General features: G+C 34.5%; 1 protein-coding gene and 1 non-coding gene across 2 annotated transcripts in view; both read left to right on the top strand.

Annotated features, from left to right (window-relative positions):
• The window catches only part of FGF14 (fibroblast growth factor 14), an 891,082-nt gene that overhangs the window by 536,904 nt on the left and 331,867 nt on the right, over window positions 1–22,311 (top strand). The window lies entirely within an intron of this gene.
• On the top strand, window positions 5,108–5,238 carry LOC149996256 (small nucleolar RNA SNORA18). The gene has a single exon (XR_016507541.1). It is a non-coding gene; the product is annotated as a small nucleolar RNA SNORA18 (small nucleolar RNA).

Genomic DNA, 22,311 nt, shown 5'->3' with positions numbered 1-22,311 from the left:
ACTTTATTTATAAAATTAGAGTCTTGGTTTAGTTTACCTCTCAGACTCTTTCAGCTCTGACATTTTAAAATTCTAAGTGACTGAAGATAATATATGAAGAATGGTTGGCTGTGTAGCATGGATGCCAATGGAATCCCAGAAATATGGAACTTGGGGCAAAGCTCCTGGAGTGAGAATACACCTTGTCCCATTTACGAAGTCACCCATTGACAAATTCTGCTGTCCTCGCAATCCTTCCTTTCAGTCTCCAGTAGGCAGATGCTCCCACCTAGAATACCTACTTTGAAAATTAATTGGGCTATTTTAGAGAACCTGTGTGTTCATATAAGAGTAAAAAAATAAGCCATAAAAAAGCAGAAAGAGCTTAGTTAGGTGACACTGTGGGTGACCTGTTTATCGCACTGTGGCTCCCTGGCCTTTAGATGACTTTACACTTTGCTTGGTTTTCTTCATTTTCTTGAAGAAATTTAGTTATGCTTTATTTTTTGTTACTATTTACCTTTGATGAACATTTAAAAACTCAGTTTTTTCTTTAATGGAATTCCAAATCTGAATTAAATACTGTGACTTCTTAGTAACACATTTGAAGTTTTCTCACAGGTTGCTTTCTAAATTATGCCCAGTCTACTTCTCCTCACCCCTACCTCTTGATTTCTTACCCAGAGTCTAAGAAGCACAGTTGAAATTATTTACTAAAGTTATACATTATATTAATCTCTTTGAATAGTAAGATTAAATTTTTGCCTTACATACATTTTGGAAAAAGAAAATATATGAACATTTACTAAACATAGACTTTATAGTAAGTGGGAACTCTCTAGATGGTTCTTGCTGTCTATGTAGTTAATTCTGTGAGACAGGTATTGCTGTTCATCACTTACTCCTTAGAAAACAATGCTGCAGAGAGTTCCAGGGTCACCCAGCAGAGCTGGGATACATGTTACCCAGTTCCAAAGTTCTTTCTGTTGAACCATAATCATATGCATACAACAAATGGGAACCTCTAACCTGAAGATTTGCAGTGTGTGAGCCTGAAAAGTAAGACTTTCTGTAGGTCTCACCTAGCAACTGTAAAATAATTTCAGATATCCTTCAAAATGATAAAACAAAAGCCAACCAATAAACAAACTTTCATGATCCAAATTTTATTTAATAAAATTTTCTCACTGATCTCAGATTATTTTATTCCTTGCAAAAGTCCTGTTTGATACCTATTATTAATTCAGTAAAATTAAAAGTACTACATTCTCTTACAAAAGTGTCCTGGTTTTAATGATACATAATGTGATCCTTCTATTTCTATTTCTCTGTAATCATTAAAATGTATAGTCTTAGGGCAGAAATCAATAAAAGCCCAAGAGATCATATCAAAGAAGAAATCCTCAGGGCCTTATAGTGTACAGGTGCATCAAAGACATCGTCCAACAGTCTTTGATGCTGTCTTCATGTTGTCTTGATAGTAACTAAAAGTCATATGCTTCTAACAATAACTTTTATTGTTTTCTATTATATCTTCAGTGCTTTTGTAAAATGTGAGTTTAGTCCTTTTAAGTAATGTAATACAACTTAAAGAAATGGAGTGTATCATTTTAATCCAGTTAGGAAAACAAAAATTGTTTCTGGGTATTTTAAAGTAGGTTAGAAAGCTATAAGCTTTGCAAACAAAGGAGCAGTCATCTGTTCCCCTTTGGGACCTACTCTTCCATCACCAAAACATTGAAACATCTGAACTCCCTGACTGTGCAGACTTCTCTCATTCTTCTGCTGCAGTTATGTTATTATTGGTAATGCTGTGTTTCTCAAAGTGTGGTCCTTGCCAGCAATATCCTTTGGGAGCTTGTTGGACCTACTCCAGATCCATTGAATCAGAACCTCTAGGACTGAGGCCAGCAATCTGTTTCAACAAGCAATTCTGAGGCACACTCAGGTCTGAAAACCATCCCTGTAATGGTGAGTAACTTTCTAATTTGCTGTCTCCATGAGTGAAATAGTAGCATCAAGCATGTAAAATAATTTTATTTAGACTTAGTAACTAAGAAAGTTATTTAGTAACTAAGTATCTATTTGCCTTACAGTATGTGCAGTTGGTTGAGAATTGCACATGTAGCAAGTAATCATCTTGAGAAATCTGAGACTCAGATGTCTGATAGTTCTTAGGCCAAAATGAAAGCAATACTCATTCAATCAGTTTTTATTTAGGACCCACTGCATAGTGAGTACTGTTCTAGATGCTGGGGTGCAGTTAGTTGTAGGCAAAGTAAAAAGACCTGCTCCTGTGTAACAGTATTTTTCAACCAGAGGAACATGGACAACAAAGAAATATCAAATTAATATTTGCTGAGTAGTATATAGTGTCAAGATTAGTGGTGAGAGATTGTAGGGAGTGCTATGAAAATTATTAAAAGGATGAATAATGCTTGGGGTGGGGAAAACTGCTAATTCAGCTGTCTACATAATCTCTCCAATCAGAAGGCATTTAGATGAGGTGAGGGAGAGCACCATGCAGTTACCTGGTTGTGACCTGGGCAGAAAACTATATGTGCCAATGTCTAGAGACAGGGATATGCTGGGCATCAGAAAACACATATATTACATTGTTTTATTATTAAGTTACTGGTGGGTTCTGTTGGCTTGTGTTTGGGAAGTGGAAGAAATGGTTCCATGCAATAGTAAATTTGAAAGCCAACTTTCTTTTTTGTCACTCATAAATTTGAAAATAAGACCAAAGGAAACTTAAGAAAGGTCACCTGGAGCATCAGGAATGCCTTTCATTTACTGACCACTGATTCCTAATCTACTTGCAAACAAGATCTGGAAGGTGACTACAACATGAATTCACAAAACTCAGTTCTTTATTCTCAGGTATGCTCTTCTCTATATTCTGTTTCAGGGGCAAGATTTCAAGTGAGTCATCTCAAATTATCTTTGACCTTGTCTTTTTTCTTTATTTCATTTTCTTCACTCACATCAGTGTATCAGTTGTATCTCCTGGATGTTTCTGTAACTACCTCCTCTCTTTTTCTTTACTCAATATTTTCACTTGGATTATTCTAATAACCACCTGGAGTCTGTGCCTCCAGCCTCTGCCTTTTCCAATTCAGCATCTACTTTTCCACTAAAGTTGGATTCCCAAAATGTGAGCATTGATTACAACCCTCCTCAGAAAGTTTCTCCATTGACACAATGCCCTATCCAATCTATTCAGTTCCCAAATCAAGACCCTTCATAATCTTCCCCAAGCTACTTTTTCAAACTCATTTACCATATCTTCTACAATTTATACCAATTCAGTACCCAAATAAGCTGTTCTTCCTTTCTAATCCAGTTTTCAACACCTCTTTTACACATCAAGGTATAGCTCAAATGCCAACTTCTCCATGCAGGATACCCTGATTTTCCAACTAAAGTGGTTGCTCTTCTATGTTCTGCTGTGGTGAGTTTTACTTCTATTTAGTACTTTGCATTACAGTTAGGTGTTGACTTACCTGTTATTCCTCATTAGTTTATGACTTATTTTAGAATGAGGAACACATTTTAGTTATTTTTATATCACTTCAATTCTTAGAATAATATTATGGATGTAAGTAATTATTAAATTGAATTTAATTAAACATTGGAAGTTGGCATGACATATGTTATAAAATAAAAATATGATTTAGCTATTTCTTGAAGAGAATATTTGACTAATTGCCACACTTCTGTGGCATCAAAGTTGGAAAACAGTTATCTTCTTTTTCTGGTACAACACTACATTCATACTCACATGTCTCTACTCATTGATAACATTTTTTCTTTCACTTAAAATATGATTCTTTTTGGTTTAGCTTCATACTATTTAGAGAAATTCCTCACATATTCATCTTATGTTTAGTAGCACACCTAAAATATGCACAAGTAAATGTATTATTTTCTAAGGATGATGAAAAGGCAAAAAGCTAAATGAAACTTTCAATAAATTCTCATATATGTATGACCAGTTATATGTGACAGTTGATAATGGACAGCTTGATCCTTAGATTAACTAGCAGATGTACTTTTCAAATTGCTGTAATTACATTTATTATTGTGGTTAAGATACAAGCATTAAAAATTCAAAGAAGAAAGATAGGTATTTGTAAGAGCCTTGTGGTTTGCGTAGCCATATATTAATGTGTCATGCCTAATTACATAACAAGGTTCATTGTAATGCTGTAACAGATATTTTAATCATGGTGAGAATGTACTATAGAATACAAGGCATCTTTCAGGTAACTAGAAAATTGATTCAGAGACAATATGTTTTTCAGTAAGAGGTATAATTGTAAATTTAGCAAAATGTGTATACTAGCTCAGTTTAAATTTTACATAATAAACTCAATTTCCTATAGTTTCTATAAGACTCAGATTACTTCTCATTGTGAAATTTTATTATATTATGAGGTCTTTCCAGAAAATGTCCAGCCATTGCTAATATAACAGGAACAGTTTGTGTAATATCAATGTAACCTGGCAGCCAAGGAGAGTGGACTGAAATGCATATATGTGAACAATGATGACTTGACTTTGCCAGTGGAAGCAGTAGACACCACTGAATGAGCATGTATACTGTGTGACCATCATATTCAAAATGACTGAGCAAGTAGAGCAATGGATACACATCACATTTTGTGTTAAGCTTGAACATTCTTCTGTGGAAACTATTTGGATGTTTCAGAAGGCTGCAGCTATGGGCAACTGGTGATTGGCAGCCTCATCACAACAATGTACCCACTCATGCATCACATCTCATGCAGAGTTTTTTTTTGCAAAACATCAAATCACCCATATGACTCAGCTCCCCTACAGCCCATATTTGGCACCCTGTGACTCCTGATTTTCCTAAAAACTAAAATCAACTTTGAAAGGGAAAAGATTTCAGACCATCAGTGAGATTCAGGAAAATATGATGGGACAGCTGATGGTGATTGGGAGAACTGTGTGAAGTCCCAAGATACCTACTTTGAAGGTGACTGAGGCATCATAGTCCTATGTACAATGTTTCTTGTATCTTCTTCAATAAATGTCTCTGTTTTTCATATTCCATGACTGGATACCTTCTAAACAGAGCTTGTACTTAGAAAGTAAAATGGTTGAGGTCTATCCTGATGGGGCTTTTTCTGTAGACCTACATCATTGGAAATGCCTCATAGAGTAAATATGTTGCTTCCTTTATTCACAGAACTGTGTGTTAGATCTGTGGGAAGGAACTACAAGACAGAGTTGGGAAAAAAAGAAAGAAAGAAAATAAATGAAAAAAAAGGGGGGGGGATAGAGAAAGTAAAATGGAAATTGCACAACCTGAAATTCATGGGTTTAACTAACCAGTAGCTAATGATTTGGTAATCTCTTGTGGTTAAAACCAATTGCGCTGGAAATTAGAGGAAAAATAAGCAGCATCACACACCCAAAGATTTTGTTATTTTTAAATTTAAAGTTCAGAAATAATCACATTGACAATAAATACTCTGCCTTGAGATTCTTCAAAAGTTAAAATGTGGGTTTTAATTAATGTTTTTGCTGTAAAGCCTACTCAAGAATAAATACAAGAAGTATATATTGACATCAGTTAGCTCATTTATTCATTTTGCCACTTATTAAACAATTTTTAACCATTTAGAATATACAGGAATGTTGAAGGAGCTATACACCAAATACCATATAACCATCACCTACATTCAATAGTTGTTGGAACTTCTATTTTTTTGTATCCCTTTGTTTGTACACAAATACAGTGCATGCACACATACAGCGACACATGCACTTGCTGAACATTTGAGAGTAAATTCTCAACATCATAACATTTCATTTCTAAGTAAATCATTATGCATATTCTTAGAATAAGGCTTATTCCCATGTAACCACAATACCATTATCACATTAAGAAATTAAATAATTCCTTATTATTATTTAATATCTAGCTTATTATTGATATTTCTCCCACTGTTCCAAAAATATATTTTAGGGAGTTCTTTTTCCTTTTTTCTTTCCACCCTTACTGTCTTCTATGGTTTTACTTGAACATTTTATGTAAATTTATTTTCTCTCCTCTCTTTGTTGATTACACTACTGTTTTAAAAATGTATTTTTGTAGTTGCCCAGAATTTTTCTGTGTTCATTTACAATTGATGTAAATCCACTTTCAAATAACACTAAACTACTTCATGGGTAGTACAGGTAACTTAGAGTATCCTATTCTCACCTTTCTCTCTGTCATTACATTGCTGTCACTAATTTCACTAAAATTTGTAAGCTGTAATTGCCTCATATATCATTGCTAATAACATTTGAACAAACTTTTATATATTAGATAAATTGAGATACAAAAAATTTAAAGATTTACTTTTATCTTCACTTATTACTTCTTCAACTCCTTTTTAAAATGTAGATCTGAGTTTCTCACCTATATTATTTTCTTTCTCATTGATGAAGTTCTTTTAGTATGTCTTACAAGGCATAGATATGACTGGGCTTTTCATTAGAACATAAACTAGAGTAAACATAAGAATTTTGATACCCACCCATCCTAAGTTAATGTTGGAAAAGTTTTATGCTCAATTAAATGTCAGCCAGAGAAAGACAAATACCATATGATTTCATTTACATGTAGAATCTGAAGAATAAAATAAATGAACAAACAAAATTGAAACAGACTCATAGACACAAAGAACAGACTAGTGGTTGCTGGAGGGGAGGGCAGTGGGAGCCCTAGATGAAAAAGGTAAAGAGATTAAGAAATACAAACTTCCAGTTAGAAAATAGTCACAGGAATATAAAATATAGCATAGAAAATATAGTTAATATTTTAATAACTATGCATGATGCTAGGTAGGTACTGAAAATATTAGAGGAACACTTTATTAAGTATATGATTTATCTAACCACCTGAAACTAATACAAAATAATATTGAAAGTACAGTGTAATTGAAAAACAAAAGTAAAAATGAAAAAATGGCATACCTTTTCTTAATTGCATAGACCATTGCCACTAAGCTTGGAATCAATGAGATAGCTCAGGGATAGCAAATAGGGATCACCTGGTAGGTGAACCAGTCCAATCAGTTTGTAGCAGCTGCCTGTGGTTCTGTGTGAAAAAGACTCATTAGGCAAAAATAAGTTTATATTAATGGATTGTGTCTGCATATTAGGAAGAGGCAGCATTTAGGCTCCATCTTTGCCAGCCTTGCTCTGACTGAGGCCACAATTTGTGAAATCTGGACATAGCGTCAATTCAGTGTTTCTTCTTTGTGTTTTGAGCTTTGACTCATAATATTTTAAGACCATCACATCTCCTGTGATTTTGAGAAGTTATTCTCAAATAAAAAGTTGACAAAAATATTTGAGGAAAAAACAGAGATAGATCTCTTTTAGGGGCTAATTTATTAATCTTATAATACATCTGGCTTGTGTCGTGGGATGAGTTAATAGAACTTGGGATGAATTTATAGTTAGAATTTTCCAGTGAAATAATTTCAGGATAATATTCAAAAATATGAAAAACAATAGGTGCAGTGTGATATCTAATTAGCTCTTATGGGAGGCTCCCTATTAGAAAACTCAGGTAAAACTCATAAAGGTTTTCATGGGAAAAATTCTAAGGCTTGCTTACCTGTTTACCAAGCAGTTTAAGACTGAAACACATTTATAAAATTGAAAAACTATTACTGAACCTATGAATATGAACCAAATTGAGATTTGTAAGCTTCAAACCAATAATCATATATTATGGACACAAAAACATATATGTATGCATATATAGCAGGATTCAAGAAAGGTTTTTATACTGAAGAAATAGCTATATACTTTAATTGACTTAACTACCCCTCTATGAACTTAGAAATTATTCACTGTGAAATTGACTAAGTATTTATGAAGTAGAAGAAAAAATGTTACAAGGTAGGAAATTAAATGTGCATCACAATAGAATACTACTCAGCCATAAAAATGAGGGAAATCTTACTTTTGCAAACAGCATAGATAATATGCTAAGTGAAATAAGCCAGTCAGAGAAAGACAAATACCACATGATCTTTATAATACCACATGATCTTAGTTATTTGTGGAATCTAATAAATAAAATAAAGTGATGAACAAAATAGAAATGGGAGCATGGATACATGGAACAGACTGATAGCAATCAGAGGAGAGGGGGTTGTGGGGCTGGATGAAAGAAAACAAAGAGATTAAGAACAAAACTATATATACATTTGTGTATTACATAGACACACATAGCAGTGCAGTGATAGCCAGAGGGAAAGGGAGAGGGGATAGGTGGAGGTGGTCAAAGGGTGGATAAATGGGGACATAAATAGACTTTGCTTTGGGTGATGGGTGCACAATGTGGTACAGATAATGTTTTATTGAGTTGTCCACTTGAAACCTATATGGTGTTGTGAACCAATGTCACCAAAAAAAAAAAAAATTCAATAAAAGAAATAAGAGATACAGAAAAAGCAATAGAGTTTTATCTCGGGGATAACATTCTTTAGGTACAAGTTGTCTCCCTGTGGATAAAAAGCATGTATCTCTGTTGGGTTCAACTTATTGGAGAATGTCAGTTTGTTTAGTGCTATTCATGGCATTAATTATAGTTACTCTGTTGCCAATTCTTTCTGATCTATTTTGACTATCAGTCACTAGATTGTGCTTTAGCTTGCTTACTTCTACAATACATGTCTTTCTGGCAATGCTTGCCGTGTCTGCAATTATACATGCCCTCTTAGTTATTTTGTTCATCATGCTAGAACTAACTTCTGCTGGTTTGATCACCATCGATTTCCATCTCTGCTACAACAATCTAAGATCATGATTAATCACTTGTCTTTGCTAATGGCTCAGGATCCTTCTTACCTTCCCTGTTCTATATTGTTGTATTTTTCCATCTAAATTTAAGTGTCTCTAAAAGATTTCTTTATGGCTTTTTATGCTAGCAATATTGTTTTATATGCATTTCATTTATGGTTCTAAGAATGGAAATGAAAATAAATCAGAGATATTCACTTAGTATTTAACAAATGTGTCAGAATTAGTTGCAGGCACTGTGACATTGTCAACAATCAAGAAAAAGTACAATTCTATCCTTATGGATCTTATGCTCTAATGGAGAGACATAATCATTTCAGCAGTGACTCAGGTCATGTCTACAATAATTTTGCCTTAAAAGTTACTAATTAAAATAGATTTGTCTTCCTAGATATTTCTTTGAAAACCTATATTAAATATTGTATTCACATTGGTTAATTCAGTAAATATTTATTGAATATCCACATGCAAAGCAGTCTTCTGGGTATTGACAATAATTGTGAAAAAAAAATACACATGAAGTCATGCTCTGATGGGGCTAAGACTATTGTAGAGAAAAAATAGAACTAATTAAAAAAGATAAATGTGTAACATTAAGTGTTAAAAGTTGCTATGAAAAATTAAAGCAGGGCAGCGGGAAGAGAGTGATGCGACAAAGACTTTATATATATGATGGTCAGAAACAGTGTCTCAGATAAGGTGATGTTTGAGGAGAGACTTAAGTGAATAAGGGAGCATGAGATGCAAATACTTGGCCCTGGCCAGGTAGCTCAGTTGGTTAGAGCATCATCTTGATATGCCAAGGTTTTAGGTTCAATCCCCAGTCCGTGCACATACAAGAATCAACCAATAAATATGTAAATAAATGGAACAACAAATCAATGTTTCTGTCTCTTTAAAATCAATCAACCAATCAATAAAAGAGATGAAAAATATTTTGGGAAACAGAGTTGTAGGGAGAGGCTGACACCCTGGGACTGGAGTTCACTGGGAGCATTTGAGACAAAGCAAGAAGACTGGCATTCTGGGACCAATCTGGGACTAGAAGACTATTAGGAGATAAGGTTATAGGGTGAGAATGTGGCATTTTTACACTAAGGATTTTTAATAGAAGGGTAATATATTCTAAATTATGTTTAGATGGTATAGTACATGCCACCTGTGCAGACTATAGCCTGTACATGACCAAAGTGGAATTAGGATCAGTAGTTAGGGATCTTTACAGTAATCTAAACCAGTGGTGTTAATGGCTTGGATTAAGTTGGTAGCAGTTGAAGTGATAGTAAGTGATTAAGTCCTAAGTATATTATGAAGGTAGAGTTGACAGAATTCCCTAACAGATCAGAGTCATGGTGGGGTGAGGTAGGGGGAGCAAAATTAATTACTGAGCCTGAAATTGGATTTTTCTGTTTGTCTTCTGAGTACACATAGAGCAGTCATTAAAAGGCAAACTAAGTAGGCAACAAGAGTGTGAAAAGAATTATAGGTATGGGGAACATATTGGGGGGAGGTCAGCAGGGAGGGGGAAGGGGGAAATGGAGGCATATGGTACAGGAATTAAGAAGCATAGTAGGAGGGAGTGGAGCAGACAGGAAGATGTTGAGAAGAACTATATGCACAACCAATGGGCATGGACTAAAGGGGGGACAACTGGAGGAAGGGGAGTCACTGGGTGGAGGGGAACAAAGGGATAAGAAATTGGGACAACTGTAACAGCATAATCAATAAAGCATATTATACAAAAAAATTATGGATATAACCACAAGCTTGAGTAGAAGTTGAAGGTCTTGTTCATCCTCTCAGACTTGGCATGGTAAAAATACCAGATCCTAATAAGTAGTTATTTTGACAAAATTTTGGAGAAAATCAAAACCTGGCATACCATTTTCTACTACTTTTAAATATTCAAGCTACATCAAAGTCCCTGTGATTATTTGGCTTATATTTTTAGTAATTTTTATTGTGAACTGAATAGTAAAAACTTCAAAAAGCTCTGCATAGCATTTTACAGGATGTCATTTTGAGCTGCAAAAAGCATCAAAGATAAAAATGAAAAACATATTTTCAGTTTCCATCATCTGATCCATGGATTTTTTTTTCAACAAAGAAAAAGTTATTTCCCTGATAGATGTTTTCACACCATGAAAGATAACACTAATGCATTAGAAATATGTCACCTATGATTAATTCTGATAATTCAGTGAATCATAGAAACATACTAAAATAATGAGATTCTGTTTCATTTTCAAAATGCAATCACACATGGTTTATGAGATATTTTTATAGGTGTACTGTTTTGATTTCTTAAAGTTATTTAACAAGAAAATTAGTTGTATGAAAACAATAAAACACATACATAACTGTAACTCTTCTTTTTCTAAATGGACATCACATGCACACATGGGAATTCAGTCAATTTATTTAAGCTAACTTAAAAATGCTAGTATATTTGAGCACTCTTTCCAACACCTAAGCATCCATTCAGGGCTAAATCCTTTTAGAAGTTGATAAGGAGTAACCTGTCAATCTGCTTATATAGGAACTATAAAAACTGTTTTCTAAAGCAAATTTCTGAGATAATTTTGTTGTGAAAAAATTGTTCAATTTATGATTAGTTCTTATAGACACTCATAATTACTAAAATGAGTATTGATGCAATTATTTTTACATTTTAAATATTTGTCTTTCTAGTCTATAAAATTACAGAGTTTAATCCATAGTCCAATATTTTGAGGAATAATTATGTGCTTTTCTTGTTATAGATTATCCAGATTCTATGATGCTATCTGCATAGATATAATTGTAATATTTTCACAACTCAATGCTGTTTCCCCAAAAATATTACCTTTCTTACACTTTTAGGAACACATCTTCAGTGCATTTTGGTTTTCATGATTTGTTTTTCAATTCATTTTATAGGAGCTGGTAATTCTGATAATCTGATAATATAATGTAGATTAGTATTAGTTAAATAATGGAATATTATGGAATTGAATGGATCCCACATTTAAATCTCATTAAGTATTTCAGTTGAAAATGAGTTTTAGTAAAATATATTTTATTAATTTATATCTAAATGACTTTCAAAGAATAGCAGTTTCATGGGATTCCCTCATCTTATTGAATAGAGTGAAATCCAGAACTAAGTAATTGGCAAAAATTTTTTTGAACATTATTCACCTGTATTTTTTAATGTTCATTTTGACCATAGATGATGGATTGAATTAGCCAGGTTCTTATAAAGTTTATCACTACTATTATAGCTTATACATATAGTTATTTTCTTCCACATTTTAGGGGTGAAATACTTAGGAGAAAAATACAAAACTAAAAAGCATCACAGTGCCAGGTCTTTTATTAGATCAATATAAAAGACAGTCTTATAAATATTTTTTGGGTCTGTTACTTTCTATGCATTGTCTCATTTAGTTCCCACAGTGATGCCATGAGAAAGATGATATTATCTCTATTATGTTGATAGATAAACAGAGATGATGAGTTCACAGGAATAAGAAGTGGCAATACTAAATGAATTCAGATATCTCTGACTCTAAAGTGTAGACGGTCAAGTTGTACAAACAGTGAACCCAGATCATTGTGAAATGCCATCATCTGAATGGCCAGCTGTTCACAAGCTCTGCTCTTACAGAGAACCTAGCTGGTGCTGCAGTTTCATGTTGGTGTGGGACAGGTGGACAATGGCAGGGCCCAATCCTTATTCAAGCCCAAGGCTTTGTCTTACTTTTCAGGTAATTGATATAGGTCCAGAAACCCTTAACACAGCTCTAGGTTTGAGTCTTGAAATATTTTTGTTGATGCTGCTTCAGGGCCACCTAGGGGAAACATGGGGGTCAGCTCCTTGGATCACAGAAATAATATATTCTAATCACTAAGAAATCCAATGCCAGGAAACTTGTAAAACGCTCACAGAAAATTCAATTAAGTGGGCTTGCTATTCCTACCTTTTGGGGAGGATCTAGGGTGGGTTAACAATGAAACTTTTGAAAGTGTGGGTGTGTGTTTTATCCATGACTGATAAAATCATATTATCCTATTGCTAATAAGGACCATATTTACTTTAAAGTTTTACAGTTAGCTTTCAATAGTGTTTGACAACTGGCCAGAGGCTTGAATTATAATGACACAGTATAGGAAATATTTTAATAATATATGAATGTTGTATGTCACAAACATAGTTCAATATTTAGTGGGATGTTTTATAATTTTGGTATAAAGAACTAACCTTTTGCTATAGGTTGATTCTTTTCTCAGGACTACTGAATGATGGTGCTGACTTGGAAGGATATTTGGGTATGAATGGTTCTGGGTAATAAATGGCTATATAAACGTTTACATCTTAACAAGTTAGTTCTGAAAAACTATTTATCAGTTCATGTATAACTTCAGAAACACTCTAAAAACAACCAGTCATATGAACTGTTGACAGTAATCAGTTGGTATGCTTTTGTATGGACATATGGGTTGATTGTGCCCATAACTTTTAGGTAGAAAGTTCATGCACAGAGGAACTTCTGCATAACATTATTGCTTCTAAACAATGCAAGTATATCATGTCTCTTAAGTAGTGAGGATTTATACATAAAAACATTTTTTTCCATTTTTTCCATCTACTTGCTGGACAATTGACTTGACTAAAATAACTTAAATACACCCTTCTGCAGATTATTTAGACCATACCATAAGTACAATTTTCCTTTATTCAGTTTTTTTTCTGTTTTCCAGGTCAAGGTAGGCCAACTATATTCATAGTGTCTCTCAAGTAGCATGAGTAAAGGGATTTTTTGCCTCTATAATATATTCCTTAGGTTTCTCCAAGATCCAGCATATCTAGCTCTCAAACATATTTAAAATGCAATTTTTCACTTTTAGATAACATATGGATTCTTGAGATCTATTTTTTAGAAAATATTCAACAAGTTAGACATCCATATAAAATGTGTTAACTTTTAATTCATTACTTTCAGGGTGGCAGGGTATACACACTCTTATTCTGGCATACTGCAATATTCAAAACCTTGTTGGAACTTCTCTTTTGTAATTCTGTCTTACACTGTAACACATTTTAAAATATTTCATAATGCCAAGCCTTAATATTTTGAAGATAAATTTAATTTTAAAACCTGATATATTTAAATATAAACCTGTTATGTACAATGGAAAGACAATTTGAAAACTATGTATTATTTAGAAATATATATTTGATGTATTCTATAACTATGACAGAGCAAAATTGTATCAAAAAGCATTGCAGTTAGAAGAATTAATCTAATTTGTTTATATCTTATGTCCCATTGTAATCATTATGAACAATACTTCTCAAAAGAGTTATCTCTGAATGCCAAACTTTATGGTCACTCTACTAACTGGTAATATCAGAGGAATTGCGAGATTGCTACCCATCTTGCATCCAGTGACTACACCTAAGGATCCTCATCCATACCTGAGGCTCCTGTTTCCTTTCCAACCATCTTTTCTTCCATGAGTTTCTCGCAAATAAGAAGTAGAAAGTACCATAGTAGCTAAGTCTGTGGAATTTAAGATGGGGTCCATCAAAGGTTGGAATTGCTAATTTGGCCTAATGCCTTTCATCAACTATCTCTTGCTAATGGCTGATGGATGGGCTAATTTTTTCTATGTCTATCCTTCTCAGCCCTTTTGGCTAAGAGTCTGAGAAGTTTGTATATTTTGAAAAGTCTTCCTAATTTTCAGTTGAACCTCTGATGACTCCAACTTGAACTAAGCTTGAGAATCAATTACTCTATGTTCTCTTTCCCCACTCTAACATAATTTTGAGTTTATCTTTTTCATGATTGCAACTTTTTCTCCTGTGCTTTTCATCCTCTGATCTTTATCAAATCTATAGTCTGCAGTTCTTGTTTTACTAAGGTGTTGGGTAGACCTCACCTAAATTTTCCATTTCTGTCACATGTCCTGAATAGGTTTGTTCCAAAACATCTTTGTCTTTACTCTATTCATCTGAGTCCTGCCCTTTGTTTGAAACTTAGATGTAACATTATGGATTATACATTGATGTTTTCAAAATCTCTGATTGATTGTTGGTACTTAAGAGGGAAGGGGACTTTTCTGTAGATGATAACTTGATTTTTTACAACAGATGCATTTGAATATTTTGGAGTTCATAAGAGGTGTTTTTGAGAAGATAGCGATTTCTTCTAAGGCCCTGAAATTTTGTGACAAATCAAATATAAATCCACACATAGAAGTTATACCCTTGTCAACTGCTTTCCAAAAAATCAAAAACATTATGATTGTGTAGTTTTGGTTTTACTATTTTCCACCCAATAGACTTCTTTTACATTCTCATATATCCAGAGACTTCCAAAAACACCTCAATACTATAGAAACTTAGAATGTCTTCTAGCTTTGTTTTTTGTCATTTTTGTTCTGAGAAATATTACAAAACTAATCCCTAAATCCATGTAAGTCAGAATAAATACACTAGCCTTTATTTCAGTAACTTAAATTATTAGATATAGCTATCTTGTCTTTCTTTTGTAATTTAATTAAATAAGACTTTATTGCACATTTACCTGTTTATGGAATAACAGAGTGTTTTTTTCCCCCACAGCATGCTTTACTCATAGATAATTAATCCTTTCACTCTTTATAAATAATAGCAATAACACTGTGAATTATGGTAATTCTAGGTAGTAAAAAGTCATTTAAAATGGCATTGGTTGACTTAATACTAACAGTTTAGATTGAAATCTGGATGACTCTGAACTTCTGATGCCTTTTGGGGTTCCACGTCACCCTTGGCTAGTAATACATGGTTCTGCATTGTTATCAAAATGAGTTTCCAAATTGTTTCTTTTTGGCATCTCCTTTTCTCATCAACCAGTTCTATGTAAAGCTACTTCCTTTCTTATTCTATGGGGCATTCTAACTCTTTGCCCAAAGAAATGAGAGACCATCCTCTAATTGCCCTCAACCTATTAGTATTCAGTATTTGCCTTTATCTGTTTTATTTTGTTTATCTTCTTCCTTTATTCAGTCGCAGGCCTTTACCATCATATTCCAGCTTCTACATATAATGTGTAATGGAAGAGAATGCAAACAAACAAACCAAAAAACATCACATCAGCTTTGAGAGCCATAGAGACATGGATGCAAATTATAATGCACTGAGGAGAGTTATCTAAGCTCTCCAATCCTCATTTTTCTCTTCTGTAAAATGGGTAATAATGCTTATTGTGAAATTTGTTAAGAGGATTTAATGAGATAGAGAAAGTGAAATACCTGCTTCACTAAATACATTTAATACACTTTAATTTCTTATCCCTTCATGGTAGCAGAAAAACAGTACAATTGCAGTCAAAGTCACAGTAAATGTTAGTCCTATTTTCTTTTCCTTTTTGCCTTTTTATTATTGTTCCTTTACACTTGTCCCAATTTTAGCCCATTGTTATCCTTGCCCCACCCATGCCCCTGCTTCTATAGTCAGTCATACCCTGTTGTCCATGTCCAAAGGTCATTTATACATGTTTCTTGACTAGACTTTCCCCTTTTTATCCCCCTTCCTCTCCCCTCTGATTGCTGTGAATCTGTTCCTTGTTTCCATGCCTCTGGTTTTATGTTGCTCATCTGTTTGTTTTCTTCATTAGGTTCCTCTTATAGTGAGATCATATGGGATTGATCTTTCTCTGGCTGGTTTATGTCAATTAGCATAATACTCAACAGTTCCATCCAAGCTGTCACAGAAGGTAGGAGTTCCTTCTTTCTTTCTGCTGCATAGTATTCCATTGTGTAAATGTACCACGGTTTTTTGATCCACTCACTTATTGATGTGAACTTAGGCTGTTTCTAACATTTGGTTATTGTAAATAACACCGCTATGAACATAGGGGTGAATAGGTTCTTCTGAATTGGTGTTTCAGTATTCTTAGGGTATAATCCCAGCAGTGGAATAACTGGATCAAAAGGCAATTCCATTTTTAGATTTTTGAGAAAATCCCATACTACTTTCCTCAGTGGCTGCACCAGTCTACATTTTCATCAACAGTGCCCTAGGGTTCCCTTTTATCCAAATCCTTACCAACACTTGTTGATTTGTCAACGATGGACATTCTGATTGGTGTGAGGTGATATCTCCTTGTGGTATTAATTTGCATCTTTCTCATGGCTAGTGATGTTGAGCATCCTTTCATATGTCTATGGCCCCTCTCTATGTCCTCTTTGGAGAAGTATTTATTTGGGTCCTTTAACCATTTTTTAATTGAATTGTTTGTCTTCTTGGTGTTAAGTTGCATGAGTTCTTTATATATTTTGGAAATCAAAGCCTTGTCCAAGTTAACATTGGCAAATATGTTTTCCCAAATGATTGGTTCTATTTTCATTTTGATGATGTTTTCTTTAGCAGTGCAGAGCTTTTTAATTTGATGTAGTCCCATTTGTTTATTGTTTCCTTTATTTCCCTTGCCCTAGGAGAATTATCAGCAAAATTATTGCTGTGTGGGATCTGAAATTTCACTGACTACCTTTCTATCTAGGACTTTATGGTATCACAGCTCATGTTTAAGTCTTTTAGCCATTTTTAGTTTAGTCTGGTATGGTTTAAGTTGATGCTTTAGTTTATTTTCTTTTCTTTTTTTTTTTTTTTTTTTTTGCATGAGTCTGTCCCGATCTACCAACACCATTTGTTGAAGAGACTCTTTTCACTCCATTTTATGCTTCTACCTGTTTTGTCAAATATGAATTGACCGTAGAGACCTGGGCTTATTTCTGGGCTCTCTATTCTGTTCCATTGATCTATGTGTCAGTTCTTATGCCAGTACCAGACTGTTTTGATTATAGTGGCCTTGCAGTACAGTTTGATGTCAGGTTCTGTGATCCTTCCTGCTTTGCTATTCTTTCTCAAGATTGCTGAGGCTATTAAGAGTCATTTTTGGTTCCATATATATTTTTGAAATATTTATTCTAAATCTGTAAAATATGTCATTGGTATTTTAATATGAATTACATTGAGTCTGTAAATTGCTTTAAGTAGTATGGACATTTTAATGATGTTGATTCTTCTCATTCATGAACAAGGTATATGCTTCCATTTATTTATATCTTCCTTATTTTTTAAAAATATGTTGTATTGATTATGCTGTTACAGTGTCCCAATTTCTTATCCCTCTGCTCCCCTCCACCCGGTGGCTGCCCTCAATCCAGTTGTCCCTCCCTTTTAGTCCATGTCCATTGATTGTGCATATAATTCTTCTCAACCTCTTCCTGTCTACTCCATTCCCTCCTACTATGCTTCTTAATTCCTGTACCATCTCTCTCCCTTTCCCCTTTCTCCCTCCCGGCTGACCTCTCTCGAATATGTTCCCCATACCTATAGTTCTTTTTCCACTCTCGTTGACTATTTAGTTTGCCATTTTTTTGATTCTCTATCTTCTGTTGTTGGTTGTTGTGATGCAGTTTTCATTTTAATGTTCATAGTTTTGATCCTCCTTCTTCTAAACCAGTCCCTTTAACATGTCATATAATAGTGGTTTGAATCTAATGAATTCCTTCAGTTTTACTTTGTCCTGGAAGCACTTTCTCTGCTCTTCTATTCTGAATGACAGTTTCGCTGGATAGAGTATTTGTGGTTGTAGGTTTTTTGATTTTCATTAGTTTGAATATTTCTTGCCAGTCCTTTCTTGCCTGCAGGGTCTCCTTTGAGGAATCAGCTGACCCCTTTGTACCTGATTCTTTTCTTCTCTTTTCCTGCTTTTAAGATTCTCTCTTTATCTTTAATTTTTGACAATTTGATTATAATGTGTCCTGGAGTGTTTCTCCCTGAGTCCAGTTTTTCTGGAACTCTCTGTGCTTCCTGGATCTGTAAGTCTATTTCCTTCCCCAAGTTTGGGAAGTTCTGCTTTATTATTTTTTTACATAATTTTTCAATTTCTAGTTCTTCTTCTTCGCCCTATGGCAATCCTATAATCTGAATGTTTGTTCTCTTATAGCTCTCCCAGAGGTTTCTGAGCCTCTTCTCACTTGCCTTACTTTTTGTTTCCTCTTTTTGTACTGGTTGACTGTTTGTTCTTTACCTATGTTCCAGTTTGTTGATTTGATTTCTGGATTTTATTTCCTCCCCACTTGTCTCATATGTGTTTTCAATCATTTCAATATGAGTAGATTTCTTTCCTTCCCTGTCTTGTTCCAAATCTTTTGTTAACTCTGTAAGCCACCTTATTACTATAGCTCTGAACTGAGCCTCAGAAAGATTTTTTATTTGTTTGTCAGGTCTCTCGTTTGCTGCCTGGTGAGCTGCATCACCGGGATTTCAGTTGTTGTCTGCTTCATTCTAACAGCCTTGTGTTTAGCTTTGCTTCCTGGGCTGGGCAAGCTATAGTGGATGGAGCCCCGTGCACTCGTCACTGCCCCAGCGACCGGCAGTGATCAGCCACCTTTTTCACCGCACTATTGTGCTTTGTGTGGGGGCAGGGGTCCAAGATGGATTCCTGACATTATTCTCTGCTGAGAGACTGGGATCCATATCCCTGCTCTCTGGGCTTCACCATCCAAGGCAATGGGGGAGGGGGCTGCCCTTTTCAGCATTGGAATTGCGAGCTGCAGGGTCTCGATTGCAGCCAGGATTGCTCCCCTGGTGCTTCTCACAGTCTCTCTGCTATGCCCACTGCTACTACAGACAGGACTGCATTTTCTCACCCCTCCTACCCGTTTGGACGAGCACCGCTGGTTTATAACTTCATACGTTGGGCTTCCATGTAGTTTTACTTTCTGGAATTTCTAGTTACCTTTTGTTTTGAGGGAATTGTATTCCTCCTTAATTGTAGAAGAAGACTGAGCATTTCAGTCTAAGCCTCCATCTTGGCCAAAAGTGTATATCTTCCTTAATTTCTTTCTTCAGTGTTCTGTAGTTTTCAGAGTACAGATCTTTTATCTCCCTGGTGGTTTATTCCTAAATATTTCTCTTGTTGCTATAGTAAATGAAAATTTTCCCCCTAGTTTCAGTGTCTGATATATCATTATTGGTGTACAAAAATGCCTTCAATTTCTGAAAATTGACTTTGTATCCCTTTATTTTGCCATATTCACTTATTAGATCGAATAGTTTTTTGGTGGAGTCTATAGGGTTTTCTATGTACACTAACATCATCTGCAGATAATGACCATTTCACTTCCTCCTGTCCAATTTGAATGCCTTTCACTTCTTTGTCCTGTCTGATTGCTGTGGATAAAACTTCCAGTACAGTGTACTGTGTTGAATAGAAGTGGAGTAAGTGGACACCCTTGTCTTGTTCCTGATCTTAGGAGGAAAACTTTCAATTTTTGCCCATTGTTATATCTTAGTGGTAGGTTTCTCACATATGACCTTTATTATGTTGAGGTAAGCCCCATTTCCATGTTTATGAGTGTTTTTATCATAAATAGGTGCTTTACTTTCTCAAATGCTTTTTTCAGCCTCTATTGATATGATCATGTGATTTTGTCTTTCATTTTGTTTATGTGGTGTATTACATTTATTGTTTTGTGAGTATTATACCATCCATGCATCCCTGGGATGAATGCCACCTGATTGTGGTATGTGATCTTTTTAATGTATGGCTGGATTCAGTTTGCCAATATTTTGTTAAGGATTTTAGCATCTATGTTCATCAGCAATATTGGCCTATAATTTTCTTTCCTTGTGTCTTTACCTGGTTTTAGAATTAGCATAATACTGGCCTCATGGAAAGAGTTTAGGAGTCTTCCCTCTTCCGAAATTATATGGAATACATTGAGGAGGATAGTAGTTAGCTCTTCCTTAAATGTTTGGTAATAAAGTCATCCAGTCCAGGATGACTTTTTCATGCTTGGAGTGTTTTGATTACTGCACCAATTTCACTAGTTGTTATCAGTCTGTTCAAGCTATTTGCTCCTTCTTGATTCAGTTTTGGAAGATTACGTTTCTAGAAATTTTTCCATTTTGTAATACAATCTTTTGTATTTCTGTAGTATCAGTTGTGTTTTCTCCTCTTTGATTTATGATTTATTTATTTGTGTCCTCTCGTTTTCTTAATGAGTCTGGTTAAAGGCTTGTTAATTTTGTTTATGTTTTCAAAGAACCAGCTCATGGATTCATTGATCCTTTAAATTGTTCCTTCAGTCTCTATGTCATTTAATTCTCTTCTGATCTTGATTTCTTCCTACATTTTACTTGCTCTAGGCTTTGCTTTTTGTTCTTCCTTTAGTTTTCTTAGGTGTAGGGTTAAGTTGTTTATTTAATATTTTTCTTTCTTTTTAAGGTAGGCCGGTATTGCTATGAACTTTCCTCTCAGGATGGCCTTCTCTGTGTCCCATAGGTTTGGGGCTGTTGTGTGTTCATTTTCATTTGTTTACAAAAAATCTTTTATTTCTTCCTTGATTTCATTGTTAACGCGTTCATTATTTAATAGCATGTTATTCAGTCTCCATGAATTTGAATTTTTTTCCTTGAAGTTGGTTTCTAGTTTCAAGCCATTGTGATCCAAGGAGATGCTTCATATGATTTCATATTTTTGAATTTATTGAGTCTTGTGTTGAGTCCTACCATGTGATCTATCTTTGAAAATGTTCCATATGCATTTGAAAAGAATGTGTATTTTGCTTCTTTGAGATGAAAGGCTCTGTAAATATTAGTTTAGTCCATTTGATCTAGAGTGTTGTTCAATGACACAACACCCTTCTTCATTATTTGCTTGGAAGATGTATCCATTGTTGACAATGAGGTGTTGAAACCCTACTATGAGTGTGTTGGTGTCATTGTCTTTCTTGAAGCCCTCTAAGATTTTCTTTATATATTTGTGTGCACCTCTGTTGGGTTATATATGTTTACAAGGGTGATATATTCTTTACAGAATATTCTCTTAAGTATTACATAGTATCCCTCTTTGAATGTTTTTATGGCCTTTGTTTTGAAATATATTTTGTCTGGTGCAAGTATTGCTACACTTTTTTTTTCCCCATATCCCTTTTCTTGGAATATTTTTTTCCATTCCTTCACTTTCAATTGGTGTAGGTCTTTTGTTTTGTGGTGGGTCTCTTGAAGACAGCGTATATGTGGGCCATGTTTTCTTATCCATTCAGCTACCCTATATCTTTTGACTGCAGCATTTAATCCATTTACATTTAAGGTTATTATTAATAGGTGCTTATTCATTGTCATTTTTCCTTTTGTACTTTTGCTCCACCCCTCTGTTTTTCTTCATCTTTTAAAGCAGTGCTGTTAGCATCTCTTGCAATGCTGGTTTGGTGGAGATGTATTCCTTTGCCTTCTTATGTCTGGGTAACTCCTTATTTCACCTTCCATTTTTAGTGAGTGCTTTAATGGGTAAAATTTCTTGGTGTAGCACTTTACTTTTCATTGCTTGAAATATGTTTTGCCATTCCATTTTGACTTGTAGTGTTTCCATTGAGAAATCTGCTGATAGCCTTATTGGAGCTATCCTGTATATTATTAGGTGTTTCTCTCTTGCTGCTTTTAGGATTATC

The sequence above is a fragment of the Furipterus horrens genome, unplaced genomic scaffold (genome assembly GCF_987537825.1).
Source record: "Furipterus horrens unplaced genomic scaffold, mFurHor1.1.pri manual_scaffold_12, whole genome shotgun sequence".
In the NCBI taxonomy this organism is placed as follows: Eukaryota; Metazoa; Chordata; class Mammalia; order Chiroptera; family Furipteridae; genus Furipterus; species Furipterus horrens.
This window is presented reverse-complemented; position numbering and strand designations above follow the sequence as displayed.